The following is a 26,951-nucleotide window of genomic DNA, read 5'->3' as shown; positions in this document are numbered from 1 at the left end:
GAAATTCATGCTTTCTGGGTCTTCACATAACTTGCTCATCAACTTTAAAGGAGATGCTCTGGCGGATCCAGTTAAGGATCAAAGTAGGAGTTCTGCCAAGAGAGCAGAAATAGTTTGAAATGTAAACAAAGGCTAGATTTAAATCCCAAACGGTATCATATTTAAATGTTAGAGCTTAGCTAGATGAAGTTCAGAGAATTTTCAAGTATTCCCTGTTAGCTTTAACCAAAGGAAAAATAAAACACTAGTATTTTATTCCCTTTTCATTCTTTCATAATAGACGCATTGAATCCTTTTCTCATGTTTTGGTCTGCCAATTCCTTGGTTTTCAACATTTCAACACTATGGAGGAATTTTCTCTGCTCAGCCTGCCCTAAAATGTGGAGGGTCAGACTCTGCTCTCAGTTGCACCAGTGTAAATCTGAAGTGATTTCATCAGTGTGTGGACAAAGCAGAATCTGGCCCAAAGCAAAATACTGTATGATGTTAAAACCTTGTGAAACGAACAGGTTGACAAAAAGAGAGGAAGGCTGAAGATAGCATCAGAGAAAACAGTAGTTTTGCCAATTCCTATCTTGAAAATCTGGGTTTCAGATGGCTTGGCACAATTGATTGTTTTCCTCAGTGAAATCCTCAATCACATAAATGTTTTAGCAAAGTTCCTTCATTTCTAGCTTTGGGTCACAATTTGTTCTCTTGTCTGTTCCTGGGCAGGTGCAGTTACAGACCACACTTTACTGAGGTCAAATTGTAAAGTTACAATCCAGCACATTGTGGAATTGAACTCAACCCATCAAAATGATAAGAGCTCAGAAGATAAATTTCTTCTAGAGTATGCTGCTGCTTATAATCTTACCTAATAGCTGTAAAAGAATTCAACATATGATTGAAACCTTTTTATGGAACGGGAAAAGACCAAAAGCTAAACTAGTAGTTAGAAGCTCATAAAACAAAAGGTGGCTTAAGGCTTCTAAACACAGAACTATTTTATATTGCAAATGGGTTTCAAAACTGGCTCTTTTTCTTGAATCTTCTGAGTCTCAGTTCCTATTTGGATTCAGTTAGAAGCACTCCTGGAGAAATACCCCTATCCAATCCAGTTCTGTCTAGATGAACCAAAGCTAATTTACTTAACCCAAAGTTAAAGTATTGTAAGGATATTTGGGAAAATATTAGCTGATCATTGTTGTACCAGAAGTAACCCATTATTTTCAATCTGGAATAATGGTAAAATTAATATTGAAGGTAGTAGGTCCTTTTGTTGAGAGGAATGGGTAAAAGCAAAGTTGTTTCTCTTTTGGATATATACGGAGATGGTTTGCCAGTTATATCCTTGCAAAATGGATTTAGCTTGTGAACCAACCAAAAACTGAGATTTCGTATAACTTTCTGTCGTTTTCATTCCTGTTTGCCGAGAGCACCTGAGTCAGCTGCTGTAGCTCTTCTGTAGTTCTTTCAATATTAAAAATGCTCCTCTCCACATAATTTTCTTTGTATTGATTTCTCATGTAATCCCATCGTCTAGTGTAATGTTACTTGGACATTGTATCCTATTTGTAATATTCTCGTATTCTCTCTGAGACAGGAACTAAGTTACATACTTCAATTAGAGACAATAGACAAATATATTAGACTATACAAAAAAACTAAGAGTGAGTCTAAAATGAAATTACAGAAAATTAAAATCATACAAATAATTTGTTGGCCTGCTGGACAATGGTATGTGTTGGCAATGTAGGAAATCAAGGTGGCAGTCTGACGCAAGTTATTTAGCAATATCCTTATATTATAGTAATTTGACCAGATGCTATATAGGCTATAGAAATAGTAAAGCATCATAAATTATCGGACAGGTCAGAATTATATTTTCTGTATAATCCCTCTTCAGTCCATAGGTTTACAGCATCTATTAATATATGGACCTCAGTTGTTTTTGTGCAAGAAAATTGTTCCTCAAAAGATACTCTTGTGTCCCACTTTTAAAAGACTGGTGTGTTGACGTGACGGAAATAATTTCATATGGACCTCATCAGATTAATGACAAAACAGAAGAATTTCAGGTCATGTGGGAAGAATTTGTTTCTCATCTAAAGAAAAACAAAGACATGCAAATATAGGTGAAAACTCGAGGGGGTATGGTGGTGGAAAGCTGGTGGAAAGTTTTGCTTCTTTGTTGTCTCTCCGTATGGTATATTATCATTGGCAGGTGGTTATGTTGTTTCAAAATCAATCAGGCATTTAAAAAAATTCCAAGTCCAAACCATATGAACTATCTCTTAATAAAGCATTTTACTTTAAAAAAAAATTAATCGGAAATGTGAAAGTCCAGGTTCCAGCAACAGTGTTAAGTCTGCTTGATTGTACACGCTGTGTACTTTGTGGAAGATGCTTTCAAACTTTTCCACAGTGCAGACTGCATTTTAATAGAGAGAGTGTCTCATGAGCATCTTCCCTACCATTCACAAGACAACATCCCTGTGGCACCTACTGTAGTTGCTGATATGGAAAAGTAATGCAAAGCAATTAGTTTGTGTATATTTCAGCTATCTTGTAATGCTGTCTACCAACTAGAAACAAGGAACAGGGCCAGCACTATGTGGCCAGTGAGCTCTTTATGGACCGTCAGCTATTGTTCCATGGATCATCATTGGTCTATGGGCCACAGTTTGAAAACTGCTCTTTTATAATATGAATTTTATAAACATTTATATAAACAGTAATATACTAAGGTACACGTTTAAGAACAAAGCAGGAATCATAGAACCATAAGGTTAGAAGGGATCACAAGGCTCATCTAGTCCAACCACCTGCCAAGATGCAGGATTTGTTGTGTCTAAACTATCCAAGGCAGGTGGCAATACAGCCTCCTTTTGAAAACCTCCAGTGAAGGAGCTTCTACAACCTCCCTAGGCAGTCTGTTCCATTGTCCTACTGTTCTTACAGGTAGGAAGTTTTTCCTGAGATTTAATCTAAATCTACTATGCCGTAGTTTGAACCCATTGCCTCTTGGCCTCCACTCTGTGACAAGAGAGAACAACTTTTCCCTATCTTTTTTTATGGCAGCCTTTCAAGTATTTGAAGACAGCTATCGCATCCCCCTTTAATCTCCTCTTTTCCAAACTACACATACCCAGTTCCTTCAGCCTTTGCTCATATGACTTGCGTTCCATTCCTTTGATCATCTTTGTTGCTCACCTCTGGATCCTTTCCAGTTTCACTATGTCCTTTTTATATATTAGTGAACAAAACTGGTCACAGTACTCCAGCTGAGGCCTAACCAGCGCTGAGTAGAGCTGTACTATCACCTCCTGTGATTTGTATGCTATGCCTCTGTTGTTGCAACCTAAAAATGCATTTTGTTGTCTATAGCCCAATTCTCCAATTTATCAAGATCCCTTTGAATTTTAGCTCTATCCTTCAATGTGTTTGCAGTGCCCCCTAGTTTTGTGTCATCTGCAAATCTCCTCATTATGCTCTCTATTCCTACATCCAGGTCATTAATAAAGATGTTAAATAACACCGGACCCAGAACAGATCCCTGTGGAACCCCACTTGGGACCTCCTTCCAATCTGATATCATTCCATTCATAGCTACTCTTTGTTTGCAGTTGTTTAACCAATTATGACAGGTTTCAGAGTAACAGCCATGTTAGTCTGTATTCGCAAAAAGAAAAGGAGTACTTGTGGCACCTTAGAGACTAACCATTTTATTTGAGCATAAGCTTTCGTGAGCTACAGCTCACTTCATCGGATGCATACTTTGGATAATGCATAATGTACATTGTAAGGAGAGTGATCACTTTAGATAAGCTATTACCAGCAGGAGAGTGGGGTGGGGAGAGAGAAAACCTTTTGTAGTGGTAAACACCCATTTTTTCATGGTTTGTGTGTATAAAAAGATCTTCTGTACTTTCCACAGTATGCATCCGATGAAATGAGCTGTAGCTCACGAAAGCTTATGCTCAAATAAATTGGTTAGTCTCTAAGGTGCCACAAGTACTCCTTTTCTTTTAACCAATTATGTATCCACTTAATGGTAGTTCTGCCAATCCTGTATTTCTCCAGCTCACTTATCAGAATGTCACATGGGACTGTATCAAAAGCCTTGCTAAAGTCTAGGTCTGTTATGTCCACCGCATTCCCCCTATCCACCAAAACAGTTACCCTGTCAAAGAAGGAAATCAAGCTGGTTTGGCATGATTTGTTCTTAGTAAATCCATGCTGCCTGCTAGTGATCACCCTTCATCCTCCAGGTATTTGCAAATTTAATGTTTTATACATTGCTCTAGTAGCGTCCCAGGTATTGAAGTCAGGTTGACTGGTTTATAGTTCCCCAGCTCCTCCCTTTCCCCCTTTTTAAAAGATGGGCACTATGTTAGCCCTTCTCCAGTTTTCTAGGACCTCTCCTGTCATCCATGAGTTTGAAAGTGTTGTTGCGAGTGGCTCTGAGATTTCTTCATTATTTTTTTCAGCACCCTAGGGTGAATAACATCAGGTTCTGCTGACTTGAATTCATTCAAATTAGTCAGAAGATCTCTGACACGTTCTTTTCTTATCCTGATCTGCATCCCTTTCCCTTTATTGTCTATGATAACTTTGGTATTCATCTGGTCACGTTATTTTTTGTGAGAGGACTGAAGCAAAGGAGGCATTGAGCAGCTCTGCCTTCCTATCATCTTCTGTTACCAACTTACCTTCTCCAGTGAGCAGTGGGCTCCCAGCATTCCCAATCTTTCTTTCTTTTTTTTTTGTCTGACATATCTGTAGAACCCCTTCTTGTTGTCTCTAACATTTCTTGCCAGCTGTAACTCATTCCTTGCCCTACACGCTCATGCTATTCCCATGCATACTCCCTTGGTGACAAGCCCCTCCTTCCATTTCCTGTATGTAGCCTTTTTGTTTTTTAGACAGCTAAAAAGCTCCTCGTGCAGCCACATTGGCCTCCTGTGGCTCTTATCTTTCCTCTGCATTGGAATAGCTTGATGCTGAGCCTCTAGTATTACATCTTTTTGGACGTGCCAGCCCCCTTAAACTCCCTTTCTTCCTGATTTGTCTTTCTATGTGACCTTGCCTACTATTTCTCTGAGTTGGCTGAGAACTGCTTTTCTGAAGTCCAGTGTCTGTGTTTTGCTGTTCCCATGTCCTCCTTTCCTTAGGAACTGCATGCGAAGGCAGTAATCTTCATTGATTATGATGTCCAGGCCAAGTTTCAAACTTCATCTATTTTTACTGTAGCTGTGCTGGAAAGAGTTTGGTTAGAATCACTCTCTTATAACTTAAAAATGGTTGCAGGGATTTTGCTCCATCTTTCAAAAAACAAATTTACCTTTAGGCATGGAAACTTCACCCCAAAAGATGAATGTGTCAGAAAATTGGGGTCACATGAAAATCTATTTTTAATGGGATCCATTTTGCATATTTGACTATGACATATTTGACCTCTTGGGCGACCACTCTAAGTGTAACCCTTCTGCCTGTCAGAGTTGGCAGCAACAAGGGCTGGGTTCAGTATCTAGGGGTTCCATTCCAATAACATAATGCAAAACTGGCTCGAGCCCCCACCCAGTGACCTGGGACAAATATATACCACCCCCACTGGGCGCCTCTAAGAGGCAATACTTCACCTCTCGCAAGCACAGAGTCTGAGTGTAGCAAAAGCCTTTTAATAACAAAGAGAAACAATGTGGCATTATGTTGGGGAAACACCACCAACAGGATTCATAAAACAACCCATGAGCAAAAACCCACCCCAAGCAAATTGGGCCACGTCCTTTCCCTTTGGTTCTTGAGTCCTGCAACCCAAAAGTCACCCAAAGTCCCAAAAGTCCAACAACCCAAAAGTCTCTGTCCCTGGTCAGTGCAGGCCCAGAATATGAAAGTTTATCTACAGAGTTTTACCTCCCAACCTGGATGGAAATGGGGGGGGGGTTAAGGGGCACCTTACGTGGTCTGAAGCCAATTGCCCCACCTCTCTGTGGGGCTCTGCTCTGCTCCACCAGCCATCCCACAAATTGCTCTGCTCTGCCAGCCGCTCTGCTCAACCAGCCATCCCACGAGCTGCTCCACAATGTAGCTTCAGGTCCCCCCACTACTTTAACACAACACTCAGTGATTTCAGCTCTTAGTAATTTTAGCTCTTTAGTTATTTCAGCTTGTAGTTGGGGAGCCTTAGTGCTGGTGCACCATTGGCCCAAAGTGAATTCAGCTTAGCAGCCTGTAACTAGACTCCTAGTAGAATCAAAACTAGCTCTGATATTCCACAGTGGAGAGAGGAGAAAATGCAGTTAACATACAGAACCCTCACAAGGGGCCCATACCACCAGATATTAATACCTGTCCCCCCCAGCCTCTCTCAGTTCACTGGGTTTCGGAACCCATGACCCTTGCCTAGCGAGTGCTGCTTAGTTGATGGTGAGTCCCTCCATCATAACAAAAGGCCAAGTACAGTTCCACTGTCCTTGATTCACATAATCAGGATAATAACAGTTTATTCTTCCTGCCCCAATAACAGAGAAACTAGGGCTCCTACAGCAGCCCAAGTGACCATCTAGGAGGGATGGGTGTGCCTATGCAAATGAGATCAGCCCCTGAAGTTCTTTTCCACAGCCCACCACGACTCGCCACCAGATGTCAGGGTAGAGCTCATCCTGACTCTGCTTACACAAGAATCACTCCTCCAGTGATGTGCAGCCTCTTCCATGGTGAAACGTATGCAGAAACTCTATTCAGCATTTCAGATAGGGAGTGAAAATGAATCAAATACCAAATAAACTGATGGGAGATTTTAGGAAAGTAGACTGTAATGATACTGAATGGAACTTAGTCAAAACATCTGGTTAACAGCCCTGTTGTTGCAAGAGGGCCATGGGAACTTAAATGAAGCCATGATCCTGCTTTCATTGACTTGATTGCAAGCAGACTAAGTTGTGGGAGAAAGAGTGAGCACTAGGAGCTAGATCCACAAAAGGATTTAGGTGCCTAGCTGCCACTGTAGACACCTAAGTCCAAAATTTAGCTCTTCAAAACACCTACTCAGCTGCCACCTAACTGTCTGCCTGATTTGGGGCAGAGATTTGAACACAGCTCACTTGGGAGATAGGGGACCTGAGTTCAAGTCCCTGCTCCAAATCAGGCAGAGTGGGGATTAAAACCTGATTCGTCTACATCCTGGATGAGTGCTATAACCACTGGGCTATAGGGTATTCTGGTATACTCTCTCAATCACTCCTGTTGAAGCTGTAGCATGTGTACAAAATAGTTAAATATTCATTGGGCCAGAGAGACAGTGTGACTCAATAGCCTGGTAGCTGACACAGGTTCCAGTAGCTGCTTTAATGGCTGGTTAAGATACTTAAATATTGTAAAGAAAATTAAGTATATAATGGGGGGACAGATCTCTGATGCAGATCAATCTGTATCACAGGGTTAAGTGTGTGCAGTCAAACATATGTTTCAATACAGCCAAATGTAAGGCCATATATCTAAGAACAAAGCCTGTAGGGCATACTTAAAGGATTGGAGACTCTATCCTGGACAGCAGGGATTCTGAAAAAGACTTAGGGTTCATGCATCCGATGAACTAAGCTGTAGCTCACGAAAGCTTGTGCTCAAATAAATTGGTTAGTCTCTAAGGTGCCACAAGTACTCCTTTTCTTTTTGCGAATACAGACTAACACAGCTGCTACTCTGAAACCTGTCGTTAGGGTTCATGGTGGATCATCAGCTGAACGTAAGCTCCCAGTGCAATGCTGTGGCCGGAAGAGCTACTGCAATCATTGGATGTACAAACAGAGTACTACTGAGTAGGAGCGGGGAGGGTATTTTACCTCTGTACTTGGCACTGGTACAACTACTGCTGGAATGCTGTGTCCAGGTCTGGTATCTGCAATTTAAGAAGGATGTTGATAAATTGAAGAGGGTTCGGAGAATAGCCATGAGAAGGAATGAAAAACATGTCTTATAGTGGTAGATTCAAGCAGCTCAATCTAAAGGTAACTTAATCAGTCTTTAAGTACTTACATGGGGAACAAATATTTGATAATAGATTCTTCAATCTAGCGGGCAAAGATATAACATGATCCTTTGCCTGGAAATTGGAGCTAGACAAATTTGGACGAGAAATAAGGAATACATTTTTAAAGAATGAGAGTAATTAACCGTTGGAATAATTTGCCACAGGTTGTGATGGATTCTCAATCACTAGAATCTTTAAATCAAGATTGGATGTTTCTCTAAAAGAGATGCTTTAGATCAAACAATAATTATTTTGGGAAAGTCCTCTGGCCTGTGTTATGCAGAAGGTCAGACTAGATGATCACAACAGGTCCCTTCTGGCCTTACATTCTTTGAACTATTGTCATTAGGTTTCAGAGTTAAACTCACTGAGATGAATGGGGCAATTCACATCATTCTTAGAGCAACTGTTTGTATCTCTGCAGACTCAGGAAGAGACATTGCAACATTACACATTTTTAAAGCCTTCATTCTGTGTAAGAATGAAGAATAGAAACATAATATCAAAGGGGCTAGATCTATATTTTAAGAAACTCCCAGTATCAGGTACTTTGTGAAGTGCTGTTTGGTATCAGTTAGAGGCTCACTGAGTGATAGCTGGAAAAAAATGAATAGAAATGAGTATGTTTCAATATGGTGATCTCATGAAGACCATTTTAGCTACTGATGTACAAAGAGAGTCCATTAATGGATAATATTTCACGTATTTGTTATACTATATATGAGAGTTTATCTTATCATGCATATATGTGTATTCCTTTAGTATGAATTAGTGTATGTTTGTCTCACTTGATCTCTCTTTCATTCCTCCCAACATACAACTTCTCTTCAGTCCAAACCTTACCATTTGTCTTTTCGCTGTCTGTGTAAGTATTCACAAATCATGGAAAGAACAGCAAGGTTGTTACTTAAGATCTAGTTTTCTTTATTTGCTGTAAGGTTGCCAATTTGCCACCTGGTCCTTTTAAAAAAAAATTTTAACTGGCTTAGACACTTTTTTTTAATGAAATCTTGTTCAAACTAAACAAGCGTCTTTTTAGTTTATTTCTCCCTGGATATTTGTAAAGCTTCCAAAAATACTCCCAACTTGCCCAAGTTATGGCCAAAGTTAATGTAGCCAGATTTTCCATTGACTACACCAGCACATGGGTGTGTGCACCAATGAAATAGTATAAGTATCTAGCGCCCATCAGTTGAAACACTGATGCTTCATAGCAAGTGGGTTCAAAACTAGTAGTGATCCAACAAATAGGAATTACATTGCATGATTATGTTACATGATTTAATTAAATATAACTAATGGCTTGTATTTTTGCCATATGTTTATTAATATCAAATGGCACAAAAATCATGTAAGAATTGCTTTCACAGAGCTACATAACTTGCTTAAATAGGGGATTGGTTCCACAAACACACACACTGAGTAGCTTTGCTCATGTAAGGGGTCCTGTTGATCACAGTAGGGCTACCCCCATGAGCAAAGCTTTTGACATGTGTTTGCAACATCAAGCCCTGATCATGTTTCTTTCACTATTTTAATCATATGGTCACCTTTTCCTGCAGCTTTTTCCTGCTGTGTATCTCTGTGGCTGTAATGTGCAAGCTCTATATGTCCTTTTGCGCTAGCCCAAGTCAAGCAGCTTGGAGATCCCGTTCTTATGCTTCAAAATATTCCCCTCTCTGAATTCCAAACAGCATAGTGATCGTTTTTCTTGACAGGGATTTTTATCCCCTTTCCCCAGAGCTCAGACTGATGGAATGAAGGTTTGTGCACATCTCCACTTCATGGGTATGTTGGGAAAAATCAGCAAAGTGTTTTGTCTTCTGGTGTTCCACAATGGCTTGTCTTCTTTTGTTGGGCAGGGAATGACACTTCTTGTGGTGAAGTAGTATTTCACACTTGGTAACAATTCTCTCTTGACAGTGCGGGTTTACAGTTTTAGAGCAAACACTTTTATAGTTAAAAGGCAATATTTCAATGTTTGCTTTGTAACACAGGATACAAATATAATAAGTGAGATTAATTCATGCAGTAACTTACAAGTATTTCATAAAGTCTAAGCACTAAACACATTCTTATAACTCTAATATCTATTTTAAGAACAATACTAACACACAGGCAACCCAGACTGTTTTCCAGCTATTGTCCGTGTTCAGTGGGGCCTGAGGGCCCTGGCATGAGCGGGCTTTGGTCTGCCAACGTCACAATGTGCCTATTGTCTTCCTAGTTTTTTTCTTCTGACTGGTGAAGTATCTAAATTTAAATAAATCAGGAGGAAGCATCCTGGTTTCAAGGCAAGTCAGAAAGTTCTCTCTTACTTCTCAGACCAGAGTTCTACCCTGAATAATACTCACTGGTCCTGGATGGAATCAATACCTGGAAATAACAGCAAAAAAGCAAATTTTCATCTAGGGAACTGGAATAATACACGTGCCAGCAGAGATGGATGCCATAAAGTGAACATCCTGTGGGCTAATAAATAATATGTTACCACTCTTACAGGCTCTTTTTTTTTTTGTACCGATGCTTAAGTAAAACAAATATTTTCTAATCTTTGTATTTCTGGCTTTATTTACTTTTCACCATCTGTTCTTCTCTTCTCCCTTTTTCCAGTCTGTTTTCATTTTTCTCTTTGAACACACTCCTCCCATCTTTTCTCCTCTTCCTAGGCTTTGCCTTTACTCCACTTACTTTGTTTAATGCTAGCTGTGTCGCCCCTCTCAGTTTACTTCTTATGGAACATTTTTTGACCTCCTTTTCTTCTCTTGCTCTCATTCTACTAATGTAATTTCTATTTTGGATCAGCTAGTACTTCACCCTATGTCTTTTTTTAGTGTTTATTATTTGAATTGCAGCAGTGGCTGAATGCACCAGCCAAGACTGGAGTCCTATTGTGCTAGGCACTGTACAGGTGTAAAGAAAGCTCCCCTGCCCTGATCAACTTACAGTCCAAGTTCCACTTTCAGTCTACAAGATGAAAAAGGCTGGCAGGGAAAACAAAAGCAAAGTTACTTGTCCGAAGTCACACAGCAGCTCAGTCGCAGAGCCCGGAATAGCACCCAGGTCTCCCACTCCAGTGCCCTATTCATTGGACCACATATACATGAAACTCACTCTTTTAATTTTCCTTCCTTCCTTGGCTCCTGCTTCTCTTAATTATGTGGTAAAAATAATATAACATGATATTTCTTTTCCTGCCTTTTAAAATACCATGAGAACTTTCATTATACATTTTTTTTCACTTGTGTAGGTTCCAAAGAAGATGAGGTGCCAATAAACTGTAACTTCTTGATGTTTGATGGCACGGTTCAGTTTAGTCTGTCCTTCAGATCTAGGGCCTGGATGTGGAGAAGCACATCTTCAGAGAGAGCTCATCATCTAAACTAAATTGATACAGACGGCTCTTAGAAGTATTTATTTTAAAATAAAACTTGAGTAGCAAGTATGGTAGACAAGAGATTGTATTCTTACATCAATCACTTTCCAGAGCTGTAGCTTGAACAACATACACTTAACACAAAAAATGAATCTGATCTCTCTCATATTTTCCATAGTCATTGTTAATTAACAAGAAGAAAGGTGCAGTTTGTGCCATCCATCAGCCAATAAATAGCAAAATCAATTGTCTCTTCTTAAGATAGCTACTTTCTGTTAGTGAGACACTTCAGGAAAGTCACAAGTATGAAGAAAAATAAGCCTTGAGTGTTACTGAAAATAAACTGAGTTTTGAGACAATGAAAACCTTTTATTCACTAAATTAAAACAGAATGTAAGTGGCCTGTTTCTAATTCACGTTGTCCATGAAATTGAAGCAATGTATTCATCTTGATTTTTTCCGTGCTCATTGTCCCTATTAAAAAAAAAAGTTGTACATTAATTGCTCGATATTTGCGCTCATTATTTACTGTTAAGTTTGTATATGACGGCAAATTACACAAGCACATTGAAACGCCATCATATAACACGCTTCTGGCAAGGTCTGTTTTTCTCACTGAGCACTAAGATAGCCTCCAGTATATTTTCCTGGATATTGAGGCAGCGTTGTGTTTCAAACCTCCTTTTGGTCACAAATATTTCCTAGTAATGGAGATGAGTTTAAACAGTATTTTTTCAAAAATAGGTGTAAAAAAACCATGCTGCAATCAAGAAAAAAAAGAAAAAAACCCTAAAATCTACTTTGTGTAATTGCTTTTCAAATTAGGTTAATAAAAGAGAATCTTATCCAGGATGGACTGTGCAGCTATCCAATAGACCTTGATAGAATCTTCATAGTTAAATTATTCCCAGGATATAGAAATATTTATGGCCAAGATTTTAAAATAGTCATTTCACATGGCTCAATTTTTGGGTGTCTAATTTGTTACCTCTTAAAGGGGATGGATTTTCAGAGGATTGATGCTCAGCACTTCCTTAAAATCAGGCCCTGTTAAATCCTATCAAGTTGGACACCCCAAAATTGAGACACTCAATCACTTCTTAAAATCTTGACCGTTTTTCTTTACAGTGTGTGGTACAGTTTTTATATAGTCAGCAAAGTTAGAGAGGAATAAAATCTGTTAGTCACTGAGTCCATCCCCATGCTGATGGATTGTTTCCTATTGTCTAGGCATCAGTACAGAAAAACACTAAATCATCTTTTTATCCCTGTTGAAATCTGTGACTTCTTGGGTGCTTTATGTTAAGCACTTAAGTGTTTTGCTGTGTGGAAGCCAGAGTTCTTTGTTCAATGTAGTAGAAAACATTTTGTAAGGTGAAGCTTCTACCGCTTCCCTTAAGATTACTCCATGCATGCTCTAATAGATCTCATTGGCAGGGAGTTTTCCCTTTGTGTTTCTCTTCTCAATTTCAAACAGGTACAATGAGTTGTACCTATCTAAAGAAATCTTCTCTGGCTATACTATTCAGATATTGGTAGACTGCTACCAAGACCCTCCCTCTCTGGGCCTGATCCTGCAAGGTATTAGGTACCCTTAATTCCCACTGACATCAATGGGAGTTGAGAATGCTCAGCATGTCGCCAGGTCACGTCTAGAGTCACCAATTAAGGAAGCTGTTTTAAATATTTCCTCATAAATCAATTCCTCCAGTTTCATAATCCCTTCTGTTACTCTTCACTTTGAGGAATGATATTACTATTGTGTTATGTGCTAGTATGTGTGAACAAAGTGTCATTGGCTAGGGTTACTGCAGGCTACAGTAAGTTTTATTACTTTACAAAACTGCATTTTTTACCATGCCGCCAGCCTATGTGCTGAGATTTAGTATCATTGATTACTCATTTGTCTGCACAATAAATCATACAAACGACACAACGTGAGGAATCCTATGTGCACTGATTGCATCAACAGAAATAAATCTCAGAGCTGAGAAAGTAAGCAGTAAGAGCCAGATCTTGCAAGGTGCGGAATACCTCTGGGAACTGATGGACCCTAGGAGATAGGAACCAAGCATACACAATACCTTACAGGACTGGCTTCTCAATGTGGACAGACAAAGTATAGCTATAGAATGATTGTGTGAAGTGTGGCTGTCTGCTGAAGGTGAAAAGGCCAGTAACTGAATTGTGGGCATTGCTATTTTTAATCTTTTCATGGGGCTAAAAAATAAAATTGCATTGGAATTTCTGTCCTGGAATCTGACTTGTCACTGCACAAAGAGGAATAGCATCATGGAGCAAGGAAAGTTATGAACTGAAGATGCATCTGTTCCTTTTCTTGCATTTCTTAGTGTTCCAAGAATAACGGACTCTAATTAGAAGAATCCATGCTAAACTTATAGTACTGGATGAATACTTCTACCTTCTGTTTGTTCTTAGTTTTCCTAAGAATAAGCATGTCAAACTTTTAATGCTTGTGACAGAAATTTAAAGCAAAAACGTTTATAACGGCCACAGTCTGAGGTCTATGGTAAGAGAATCTTTCAGGGCACCAAAAAATTATTTATTGTTTTATTTGATTTTTCAACTTGAAGATCCACGACCTACATTTAAAAAAAATAGGGCCAAATTATCCCCATGTTGTTTATTCCCATATAGGGGACTGGCAACTCCATGAGTTCTCACTTGTTCAGGAGTGAATGGTCACCATATGGTGTAACCAGTGTCTCTGCAAAATGTTTCAGAGAATAATGTGTCAGGTGTTTGTGGAGTTTTCGGTTCATCTGTTATTTTGATATTTATAAATGGGTATAACAAGAATGTGTTAAGCATTTTGGAAAAGATTGCAAAAGTAGGGATTTAGAATTTAAAAGTTAAAATTTCTTACATAGAGACATAGCAGAGATACAGAGTGAATATATCATCAGAACAAGAGCATGGCTGTGTAGCAGCGCTGATTCACCTGCGCAGCGCCTCCTGCTGGTCATCCGGGAATTAGCACGATTCCAGCCTCAGAGCACCTCCTGCTGGCCAGTAGCTTCCTACTGGTATCTAGCTTTCTGTAAATCTCTACCACTTGTAGCAGTTCAGGCCTCATGTCCCGCCCAGACCCCGGTGCCCCTTATCTTGGGGTGCTGCCCCACAGCAGTGCCCCCACACTTTGGGTCTCCTCTCCGCCAGGAACCCCAACACCCTAGACCCATCTTGCCTCAGTGGGTACTGCCATTCATCATCTAGCCTCTTCTCTCAGGGACAAACTGCAGTCTGTAATGGCCACTCATCACTGGCAAGGGGGTTGGACCTGCTGCCTTTCTAGCCTCTGCTGCCTCCTTGCAGCTCTAGTACCTCCCTTGGCCTTTAGCAAGGCCTCAGCCTGGGGACTCACCAGGCCAGAACTCCCCAGCTCTGCCTGCCTGCCTGCCTGCCTGCCTGCCTGCCTGCCTTCCCTGCCCTGCCCTGCCCTGCCCTGCCCTGCCTCAGGTACCCTGCTTGCTCTCCCAGGCTGCCTGGTCCTCTCTGTTCCCCAGCTGGAGCAGTAGTCTCTCTTCTCACTCTCTCAGCCTGCCCTTTTATCAGGGCCAGCTGTGCCCTAATTGGGTGCAACCATACCTGTGGCTGACTACCCAAGCAGTTTCCTGTGGCTGCTTTTAACCCCTTTCTGACTGGAGCAGGGTGACAGCCCCACTACAGCTGTACCCCCAAATGCTTCAGAGTTGAGTCCTCTTGGCCATGCTAGTTCCAAATGTGCCTGGGTTGCAAAGAAAGAATTGAAATGAGTTTGGATTGAGAGACAATAAAAAAAAAAGTTTGACGAAGAACAAGCAAAAACGAATCATTCCAATGTGTAGATGCATTTTAATTCAGAGGTTTTTTTACTAGGGGGACCTGTAATGGATGCTTCTCCAGGAGAGATGGTACAGGAGAACTCTATCAGCATTAGATTTCAGAGTGTTATCAAAATCTGTCTGGAATTATTTTGAGAGGGAGAAAAAATCACCTTGATTACTGAACAAGATTCCAATAAAGATACTGGGCCAAAGGCTCCGCTGACAAAACTCCATTACAATCAATTTCCACCTCTTATAGCAGCAGCTAGGTGTTAGCAATGAGATTGTAGCTGCATATTAAGAGTTTGGAACTAAAATGATTAGGGGTTTGGAATGTGTCCCATATGAGGAGAGTTTAAAGAGGCTAGGACTTTTTAGCTTCGAAAAGAGGAGACTAAGGGGGGGATCTGATAGAGGTATATAAAATCATGAGTGGTGTGGAGAAAGTGAACAAGGAAAAGTTATTTACTTGTTCCCATAATATAAGAACTAGGGGCCACCAAATGAAATTAATGGGCAGCAGGTTTAAAACAAATAAAAGGAAGTTCTTCTTCACTCAGCGCATGGTCAACCTGTGGAACTCCTTGCCTGAGGAGGTTGTGAAGGCTAAGACTATAACAGGGTTTAAAAGAGAACTGGATAAATTCATGGAGGTTAAGTCCATTAATGGCTATTAGCCAGGATGGATAAGGAATGGTGTCCCTAGCCTCTGTTTGTCAGAGGGTGGAGATGGATGGCAGGAGAGAGATCACTTGATCATTACCTGTTAGGTTCACTCCCTCTGGGGCACCTGGCATTGGCCACTGTTGGTAGACAGGACACTAGGCTGGATGGACCTTTGGTCTGACCCCACTATGGCCATTCTTATAACTCATAAGCCACTGAGTTATATTGGTCCATGCAAGTACAAGAACATGCTGACCTTAACACGCTTAACCTCACCTCCTAAACAACTTTCTCTGTTACATTTTTTCCCGTGGGAAAAGAGCAAAACACATTGGCATGCGCCTTCCCTCCCCTACTAGGTGGGTTGCAGGTGGGTGTGGTTTGAGAGGAGGAGGAGGAGAGAAATGGCACTGAAACAAGGAAGTGTGCTGATGTGGGCTGGTGCAGCAGGTTGCCAAGTCGAGGGGAGGCTGGCACTGCTGTGTCAGGGCTCTGATAGCAGTTGCACTTTAGACTGTGTGGTCTTCCCTCAGTCCTTGGGATACTCTGATTATACTGTATTTTTCAGGTAGTGACTTATTTTAAATCAAGGAAAATTACATAGAAAAAAAGGACAAATATAAAGAGTCTGATCCCTATTTACACTATGCCCTCTTTACATCACTAGGGTGGTATAAAGGGGTGTTAATGTAAATGACAATCAGACCCAAAATCTCAATGAAAAGAGACACAGGGGACTCACTCTAAAACATTCTGCATCTGATATGACACACAAAATGGCAGCTACCATACAGCTGCCTCCTCTGCCTACCATGACAGGCTCCTTAAGTGTAAAGATACAGTGCACAGAAAACAAAACAATCAAGTTCCCCTCGAGCTATGTACCTACCTACACCATATTGGTCACAGAGTATCTGACTAATTGTTCCATCACAGGTGGGGGTTAGTCCCCATCACACACAGATCTTGCACTAGCCCCCAGCCACAACCCTTCTCAGGTTTGCAAAAGGGATGTTCCCATCAGAGTGGGATACATAATTAGCACATAATTCAAAGTTCCTCTTCAACTCCTCTTCCGCCAACCATTCTGTCTGTCCATTCCATGAGGGCACAAGCTTCCTCAGTGGCATTCCTGGCCCAGGTACCGATCCAGGACATTTGTGGAGTAGCAACCCGGTCATTGGTGCATATATTTTCTTCCCACTATCCCATCAGCCAGCAAGTATGCTGTTTTTTGTCGAGCTATGTTGCAATCCACACGTCCATGAATTCTGAGGCCACCTCCTACGGAAGGGGTTCTCAGCTTTTTTCTTTCTGAGCCCTCCTACCCCATGCTATAAAAACTCCAAGGCCCACCAGTTCCACAACAACTGTTTTTCTGCATAGGGAGTAGCAAGGGAGCCCCTGAAGCCAAGCTGCTCAGACTTTGGCTTCAATCCTGGGTGGTGGGGCTCAGGGCAGCGTGGCTTTGGCTTTCTGCCCTGGGCTCCAATGAGTCTAATGCTGGCCTTGTTGCAAGGACCCCTAAAACCTACTCGCGGTTGAGACCTCTGGCTGAGAACTGCTGTCCTATGGTACTGCTTGGGAGTCACCTAAGATGGAATGGACATATGCAAGAACTCGAAGAAGAGAAAACGGTTACTAGCCTTTCCATATCTGTTGTTCTTCAAGATGTGTTACACATGCTCATTCCACGACCCACCCTCCTACCATTCTGTTGGTGCTGGCTTGACGGGGTACAGGGTTGGCCAGATCCCCTATGCTGCTCCATAAGCGCGCACACAGCACCAGAGGGCGTTAGAGCCAACCTGATGGGTACCACTGAGGGAAAAAATGTTCAGCAACTGTGCATGGGGCATGCGCACACCTAACATGGAATGGACACGTGCAACGCATCTCAAAGAACAGTTACCAAAACAATAACCATTGGGGATTTTTCCCTTAAAAAGAAAGTAAACTATTTCATCGGAAGACTTATCTTAGATAGGATAATGAAAGGCTCTACACCTCCTCTCAAAGGAAACATGAGCCTTCTAATTAAAATATGAAGGTCTAATATGTAAACCAATATGACACACTATTATTACTCAGCTCATAAATAAAAAGTTCTGGCATGTAAACTGAATAGCAACAAATCATCAACCCTTTAACTTCCTTAAAAGGAGCATTCATTGTTCTCTGGCTGATAGTTGATATTCTGATATTAGGGAATACAGGTGATGATCTGTCATTTCTGTAGTTCTTAGTTAATGTTCCTTTGAAATACTAGCAAAGGATTCTGCTTAATATCTACAGGAAGGGAGCTTTGCTTACAAAGGGGATAAAAACTCTTCAAACCAAGGCTATAAAGTCAGAAATTCAGCAAACACTTACATTTTTCTTTAGTGAGGTCCAATTTTGTGTCAGTCAGCTTATACACTGAATATTTCAAGTAAGCTATAGAGGCTGAGTGAACAATCAGATCTATATACAAATCAGGTTTGCGAGAACTATCTCTGTTTAAACAAGCCTTGTGATATAGGAAAATGGGGCCCCTTGCATGCTTGATATGAACTCTTTAGTGCCAGATGGCAGATATTTGAGCATGGAAACTCACCTTTGAATAGGAAAAGAACACTTGAGCACAGGAACCCAACTTTGACTAATAAAATAAATTAATCTAAGTTGAAATCTCATGAAAGGATAATTCATGGCCATGTTCATTAATAGATAAAAATGCACCAATTACACTGTCAAAGGTAAACTGTATAAGAAAATACCATTGAGGAGAAGTAAACTGCCCAGGCAGTATGTGAGGAACACAGCCTCATAAAAGACCAAGACGCAGCTCCAAGGCAGCCAGCACAATTGCTGGAGGAGTTTGCCAAGGAGCTAGATGCTGATGGAAAAAATTAGCCTCAGTACATTGGCATCTGGAGCCTGTGACTGCCATCCAAAAAAGAAGGACTGGTGTAGCAGAATTGGGTAACTGCACTCCAGCAGCCTACCACAAGTCTGTTGTGGCTTTGTCATTTAAAAAAAAATAAGTGTTTTTAATTTTAAAAAAATCAAGCTTTGAATGTATAAGAAAATATGAGGTTGTAGGGGAGGCAGGAGAGAATGCAGGCTTATCCTGATAAAAGGAATAATTACCTTTTAACATATAGAAATATGCCTTTTTGTGTTTGAGTATTTGTTTCTGTGTTAACTCTGTGCCCATTTCACAAAGAATTATACACTCCATTTGCTTGAGATTCCAATGTATATTACTTGGGAAAAAAAGCAATTTCTGAGTACAGCCCATGTTTTTACAATTATTATTTTTTTTTTTGGTCAGATGTAAGTGATCACCCCCTCTTGCATTCCCCAAGGTGGGGGCCATAGCTCAAACAATGGGGGTGGAGCTGCCAATAAAGATAAATTACCAGCTCTAATGCTGAAAATGTGCTTATTCATAAAGGAAATTTACAAGAACGAGGAGATGTTATCTCAGACATTTCAGCAAACTTTCATGGGTTGATCTTCCTCTGGTACACAGTGTTAAACTAGTGACACTATACTTATGGATGTGAAGGCAAAGTCTTCCTAAGATCCCATTTTCCTTAGTTTGTAGTCCCCCCACCAAAAAATTATCCAAATGTTCTCGTACGTGTTCTGAGTTCATAAGTGAATATTTTTTAAATCTTTGAACAAACCCCATTTAAGCATTTTTGTGTTATTCAGGAAAGGAAAAAAAATCCCATACATTTTTTGCAGATGATTGGCTAAAAGATTATTTGGATTTAAAACATCAGACTAAGCAAGTATATAGTTCTCAGTGAGGAATATATGAATTGCTAAATTAAATCTTTGTATGCAATAAAGAAGTTATCAATGAATGACAATCGCATAATGCATGCACATAATATATAATTTTTTTATTGATCTTTATGAGGATCTTCACATATACTGTGGGTACCATTAAAACTCAGTTTTTACCTCCCAAAGTAGGCGCAAAGTCAACAGGTGTTGACATTGAAGTCAATGGGACTAATCACATGCTTAAAGTTAATCAAGTGCTTAAGTGCTTTGTTGGGTGGATCACGTATTGCAATACGCAGGAATGAAAGGGATTAGTTAAGGATGCAGTGCAAATATAATTTAACTCAGACTTTCTGGACTTATTTCTGGCCCTCAGTGTTATTTTTCTTTTTTGGTGTTAAACAAGCCTGCACTTTCTATAAACACGATAACAAATCACAGACCAGCTATATGCTGTGATGGAATATCTATAGACCGTAAACAAGTAATTATACCTGCTATAATGCATTCCACACCATAAACAGGTATGGAGGAAAAGAAACCAAATTTTCTATATGGAAGTCTCCACTAACAATGAATAATAATCAACTTTATCTGACCCATGGTATTAGAATTTGCATATAGGAGGGTTTTCTATAGGAAATGCTACAAGAACTACAGTGAATTCTGATTTATTTTATTAGAAACTACTGCATGTGCTAAAATGGTAGATAAAATGTATTTATTAAAGCTAGCTTTTTTCTTAACGGTTTTTAGTCATTTCTAAAAAAAATGCTTATATCACTTAAATAAAGAGTGGTGAAGATAGGATGAGTATATTAAAACAAGTCTTGAGAGGAATAAGCTCAAACTGATGGTTGTTATTAATGACAATGACAAAGGCCCTGTTTCAGGAAAACACTGAAGTAGTTTCCTGAACAGGAATGGACTTAAGCACACAAGTACATGCTTAAAGTTATGCACATGCTTAAGTGCTTTACTAAGTCAAAGCCATAATGACAGAATATTATATCCACTATGATTTATGTACCAGAGAAATCTTTTTTCTGTTTACAAAGAAATTGTACTAATCTGTCCTAAGACATTAACATCTCCACAGATAAGGTTGTGAATCATGCTTTTTGTAATAAACATGATTTTCTTCTCTTTGTCCTCACACCTTCAGCAACCTTAAGAGTCATTTCAGCTTCAAATTTTGGATGTCAGATCTTTGGCTAGGAGACCGTGTTTCTTGCCCAAATTTGAGGTGATCTGGACAGATAATTTAAAATACTTATCTCAGATAAAATAGGAGTTAAATAATCATGTTTTGAGATTTCTTGCAGTTTTTTTCTGGTCATATCTTATAACAAGATTGACCTGTATTTTTACTCAGGATAGAGGTGAGGTTTATTCAAAAGAACCTGGTGCATCACACCAGTTCTAGGATGGGGTAAGAGATATTTGAGAAGTTATTTACTAGAAAATTAGAAGGGTCCACCAGGTGTCACTTTTAAAGGCACCATGGGATTGCTAGTGTCCTAAGCTTTCATTAAAATAATTTAAATCTCTAGCTCTTTTACATGTGGATACATCTTTCACAATGGAAACTGATTGCTGGAAAAGATTTGTCTGTCATTTTCTTACAGATAATTAGGAAAATTTACAGTTGTCCTCTCCCAGCTTCCAACCTTTGATTCCTGTATCTAGTCCCAAGTGTGCTTCTCTGTGGACCTTTTCAGGTCCAGAACAGTTTCACAGGAAACATGGGCCTAACACAGACTTTATTCCTGGCCACATACCAAGGGCTGCATCCGGTCCTGTGGATTTCAGAGGACTGATATGAAGGCAAAACTGGAATGGGGGGAAAATAATCAAGGAATGGAGCACACGAGGCTGAAGGGAGGTGGGGAACTGACTCATGGAGTCCACTTGAGGAACAAGGAACCATTCAGAATTTCTATTTCCCCAGGGCTCCCTATTCCCTTCCTCTTCCTGTCTCTTGGTGTCCTGCAGAGATCCTGGTTCTCCAAATCCTCTAGGTTTCTAATGGCTATTGCTTGATAAATACACTGTTCTTGTAAGTATTTTTAACCCTCAAATTACTGATCTGTACTCTCAACCTAAACACAATTTACCTTTAACAAAGAATGAACAGCTAGTCTAAAGATGGTGAAAAATTTTCCGCCTTACAGTGAAGAAAAGACGCTCTATATCATCAATATATGACAAGAAACCTGACTGAGTGTATTTAAAATTACATGTGGAAACCTCCCCTGGTAGCAAAACAAGTCATAGAAATCAGATATCAATGAGAGTCCAGGCATTCATCTTTAAAACTACTGGCGGAATGGCAAGTCATACAGCACAACCCTCTTTCTAAGTTCACTTTCGTCTGCTGGCAAAGACTCAGTAAATGGAAATTGTCATAACCAAATAAAAGCAATCTAATTATTTAATAGTGCAGCCACTTTACTAAATGGCAGAAGACTCAATATAGGCTACTTTAGCTAAGTGAGTCATGTCTCCAGCTGGGCATTGAAGAATGCACTTCTCCAGCACCAGAAAATGATTCCTGTCAATAGTAAGATGGTACTTAAGTAGTAAAGTCAGAGGTGGGTTAGGTTACTAATACAATTAATCATTCCAGGCAATTTGTCAGATTTGTTTTCCGAAAACCCACAACACTTAAATCCAAAAGCAATGAATCAGTTTTTACTTCTGTTTCTATCAGATGCTTCTATTTTTCATCATTCAAGGCTGGATTAAGGCCTAGACCATTGAGACCTGTGCCTAGAACCCCAGTTTCTAGTCAAACCATTGTTAGAATTTTAGCTTTCATTTAAAAAGTGAGTTTTTAGCCCTTATGATAGTAAAGCAAAGTTTTAAAATGTGACTGTAGTGTACTCAATGCAGAGATGTACATCTGCATACACGGACAGCCTGGAGCAATAGCGCTGAAAAAGAGAAAACTTTCCTGTGCATCTCAGTGGGGTGTTATTTTCAAGACCCACTTCTCTGGGTCTTCTCCACCAAGACCACCCAAGTAGAATTCTCCATGTGGTAAAACACTACCATAGCTGGCCCAGGTCACCCACCCTCACAGGTACACCTGGGCTGCTGGGGTAAGTACTGGGGGAGACCCCTGGCTGCAGCCTCTCCCTTTCTTGGTGGGGGATAAGGGAAAGACAACTGGGGAGGGAGAAAGGGGTCTTATGCTGCACCCCTACCTCTCTGAGGGGAGGATGTTCCCCTGACACTATCACTCGAATTGGGGGGCAGGGTTAATGCATGAGGGTGGGGACACAGGGGATCCCCAAGTCAATAATATGATCCAATCTCCATTTATTGATGTTAATGTGTGTTTCCCCTAATCATTTTAAAGTAATTAGCATTGGCCCAGATTGAGCTGGCTGCTCTGTGGACCAGTCACTCTGCCCCTTGAATAGCAGCCAGGCTTGACTGGAGTCCTGTGCTCCATACAGTATAGGGACTGCTCCTTCAATGCACATCTTTGGGAGAAAGACACTGGGCTCAGTGTCATGGCCTCGCTCCCGGCTCCAGCTGTCCCATGGAGAGTGCCCGGTGCAGAGGGAGTAGTAACCATTGCTCCCTGGAGATGTGTAGCACAGGGCACGCTACCCATCATGCCAGGCAGCTCTGGGCGGAATTCTACCTCTGTGACAGACTTCTTTGTGGAGCTCCCTCTGACCTAGTTTACCTCCTCAACTCCCCCTTACCAGTAGGACAGTGTTATCTCATGGTACAGCCCAGTTACATCCATATTGTGGCTAATAGAACTAGGTATCTGCACTTCAAAAAATTTCAGTGTGGGCATATCATAGTAAATGCCTTTTTAGCTACCTGCACAGTGTCTGACCTTGTTACAATCCTCTTGGCGTGTTTGGAGGAACTCCATATAACAGACTGAGGATAGATTTTACCCATTTTTACCCCCTCCCTTAAGCCTGCATGGTTTTACTGACTGTACAAATTTGTTACTAACCCCTCAAGCCTAAACATCTCATCTTGAGTGATTCTCTGCTTTAAATTTTAAAGGATATTTAAAATAGTCTGAAAATGTAGGGGCACCCCATTCACCATCTTTCTCATGTTGAGTGGTACAGTCCAATAGAAGTTAATGGGACACCTAGAGGGGGTAATTTCTGCTCAACATAAGGGACATAGAATCAGGCCCTTAACAAAGAAAGGCATTAATATAAAGAGATGGATGAAACTGATAGACTAAGGTCTTTTGTTACTATTTTCAACACAGTTTATTTGTAACTCATTTATCATGTTTGGCACATAGCACTGAAGTCCGCAGCTTCACTAATTTTCTGAATGTTTTTGGTTTTTGTTGATTGAAGAGCGCCCAAAGCCAGAGCTGGGCTCTGACAAATGACGAATACCTTTCTGAACTACTATTTTGCACTATGTCAGAAATAACATTGCATAACTCATTTGCATAACTTATTTTTCCTTTATTGACTCCAAATAAGGAAGCATGTTATCTGATGTTTTATGAAATAATGCACACATGCTATTAATAATGGCAGGAGTTTTTTTTTTTATTTTGGGGGAGATCTTTTTATCAACTTTTACCCCCAAAGTGTTTGAAGTTGAGTAACTAAAAGCAACTCCAATGGTTTATTGGGTATATTTTTTTTTCCTTTGGTGATGTTGGTAAAACCCTACAAAATACCCATTTTGGATAGCATTTAATCTTGGATGTCTGCAAAAGGACATTTAAAAGATTCAGTGGTGGTAGATTATGAACCCTTTTTTCTAAATATGCCATTACAATTTCCCATTATATTGTTGCAGTGGACTGAACATCCCAGCATACCAAATCCTAAATCCATAAAAGCAGAAAATTAAACGTGGCTCCAGTGGTTTTGGAGTTTGACCAACAAGTTATCTTTATTAATGCATTCAGGGAAAAAGTCTCATTTTATTACATTATTTTCTTAATGATAAAGGCAGTAATGGAATCTCAACAGAACACACTAAAGGAATCTCAGGTTGCTGGCAATCAGGTCAAATTTGTGTGTGTGTGTGTGTTTGGTAGAGGGTTAAGACTTGGCACTATCTAACTTACTGACTTCTGTCTTAAAAAAGCAGAGGGGTTTTGGGGTTTTTTTTTTTTTTTTTGCTTCTTCTCTGTACTTACTAGTTGACATTTTCTTGGCTTTAAAAGAAATTTTGACACATAAATCCCACATGTCAAATGATATTGTAAAACAAGCATCCAAGTGTCAGCACATAGCCCAATAGTCTTGGGAGTATAGAATAGAATAAGGAACACCTTTATGGAGTCTTTCATCTACCTCCAGCCATCTGCAAGTAATTGGAAACCAGTTTCAAATGAAGCTAGGTTGTTTGGCCTGCTAACATACACAAAGCCAGAGCATAAGGTTGAATTAATCAGAGCTTTTATTGATTTGCTAATGAGTAAATAAAGGTTTTATTTATTTATGTTTACCCAATGGACCATACGTACAGAAACATTCAGAATTCTTTTTCAGAATGTTACAAATTCCATGTCAAATAACCTGCTGGTATTTTAAAATTTTGTGACAATCCCTTAATTTGGTTGGGCTTTGTGGAAGTCACAGAGCCTCACTGACTAACAAATTATCTTTATTAATGCATTCAGGAAAAAAAAATTCATTTTTATTACATTATTTTCATAATCATAAAAACAGTGATGACATCTCAACCGAACACACCAAAGGAATCTCACTTTGCTGACAGTCAAATTTAGTTTCAATGCAATTTTTTGAATATTGGATTAGATCCGAGTTTCAGATAAGATGTTTGGATACTCAAGGTTCAGAAAACCAAGGTTCATCTGTATTCTTGAAGGCAGTAACGAACCTGTAGGGCCTCATTTCATGACAGCCCTCAGTCATAAAGGGCTGGTCCAGACATGATAATGAACTAATTTCTGCTTAAGTGAACATATTGTTTCATTTTTGCCATGTGGTAATTGATTTGTGAATCAGTCATGCAGAACTCAGTAAGCTTCTCATCTGATGTCAATCTCATCAATTTGCAAGAACAGCATGAGTTGGGAAATACCAATTCTTGTTTATGAATTTAGCTCGGAAGGTCACTTCAGTTCTTAAGATTTGGAAAAACAGCAGTTGCTTTAGCTTTGTAAGTAATACAACTCATTATTCTAGACCACCAATGAACCCAGATGTTTAAGAAATACGGGGCCTAAGTCTTCTCTCAGTTATGTCAGTGTAAATGAGGAGTAATACCGGTGAAATACAGGGGCTTGATTCTCCAGTTTGCACCTTGTATAGTCATTAACATCTTTGAGAAGTGGGTAAAAAATAGGAGTAAAACTATCTGTTTAGAATGGGAGTGCTTTAAACCCTCTGACCACAAATGTAATTTGCTACACATGGTGCAAAACCATGGAGAATAAGGCCAGTGCAAAACTAATGTATTGAGAGGATAACCAGGCCCACCACCTCAGATGTGCTTTTGCTCCTTACTAAAATATCCTGGGAGTTTGTCGATGTTTATTACAAAAATTTTAAAAGGGTGAAGACAGTACAAAATGTTAATTTCACAGATTTCTGGGTTAGAGTCAGGGTTAATACAGGGGAATGGGAGGACAGAAAAAAGCAACAAACATAGAAAGGGAAGAGTATTGAAAGTTAAAGCAGTTTGATGCTGCTATTTATTTCATGAACTGTACATTAACGGAACATACATGATGCCCACACATGCGTGTGTGTGTGTGTGTGTGTGTGTGTGTGTGTGTATTTTCCACTATGTTGCCTTTACACTTAGACCAGGGGTTCTCAGACTTTTGTATTGGTGACCTCTTTCACACAGTGACCCCCTTGTATTAAAAACACTTTTTAATATATTTAACACCATTATAAATGCTGGAGGCAAAGCAGGATTTGGGGTAGAGGGTGACAGCTCGTGACCCCCCCCGTGTAATAACCTCATGACCCCCTGAGGGGTCCCGACCCCCAGTTTGAGAACCCCTGACTTAGACTAATTTATTAACATAAACACATCTGCCTAATGTAATGTATTAGATTTTCTTAATATAATCAGTATTTGAATGTACTTGAATGGCCCAAATTCAGGGGAAAATTGGTACAAACCAAATAATCTTTTGTAAAACCCAGAAATTTTTTGGTAAAAAATCAGTAAAAACCCCAAATAAAAAGCCTTAGGTGTTAACTATATACAGTCTGGGGGAAAACAATTCAGAAATGCTGTTACTGGAACTTGATAGGTCAGGGCACTGGTAATGAAATAAGGATCCTTTTGCTCA

The 26,951-nt window shown here is 39.9% G+C and overlaps 1 long non-coding RNA gene across 1 annotated transcript in view; it reads right to left on the bottom strand.

Moving 5' to 3' along the window:
- Positions 1 to 9,994: 9,994 nt before the first annotated feature.
- The window catches only part of LOC122465671, a 29,285-nt gene continuing 12,328 nt past the window's right edge, over positions 9,995 to 26,951 (bottom strand). Inside the window, exon 2 of the long non-coding RNA XR_006290667.1 lies at positions 9,995 to 10,390. This is a non-coding gene — a long non-coding RNA (uncharacterized LOC122465671). The remainder of the gene's footprint in view (positions 10,391 to 26,951) is intronic.

Source organism: Chelonia mydas, chromosome 4 (assembly GCF_015237465.2).
Source record: "Chelonia mydas isolate rCheMyd1 chromosome 4, rCheMyd1.pri.v2, whole genome shotgun sequence".
NCBI lineage: Eukaryota > Metazoa > Chordata > Testudines > Cheloniidae > Chelonia > Chelonia mydas.
This window is presented reverse-complemented; position numbering and strand designations above follow the sequence as displayed.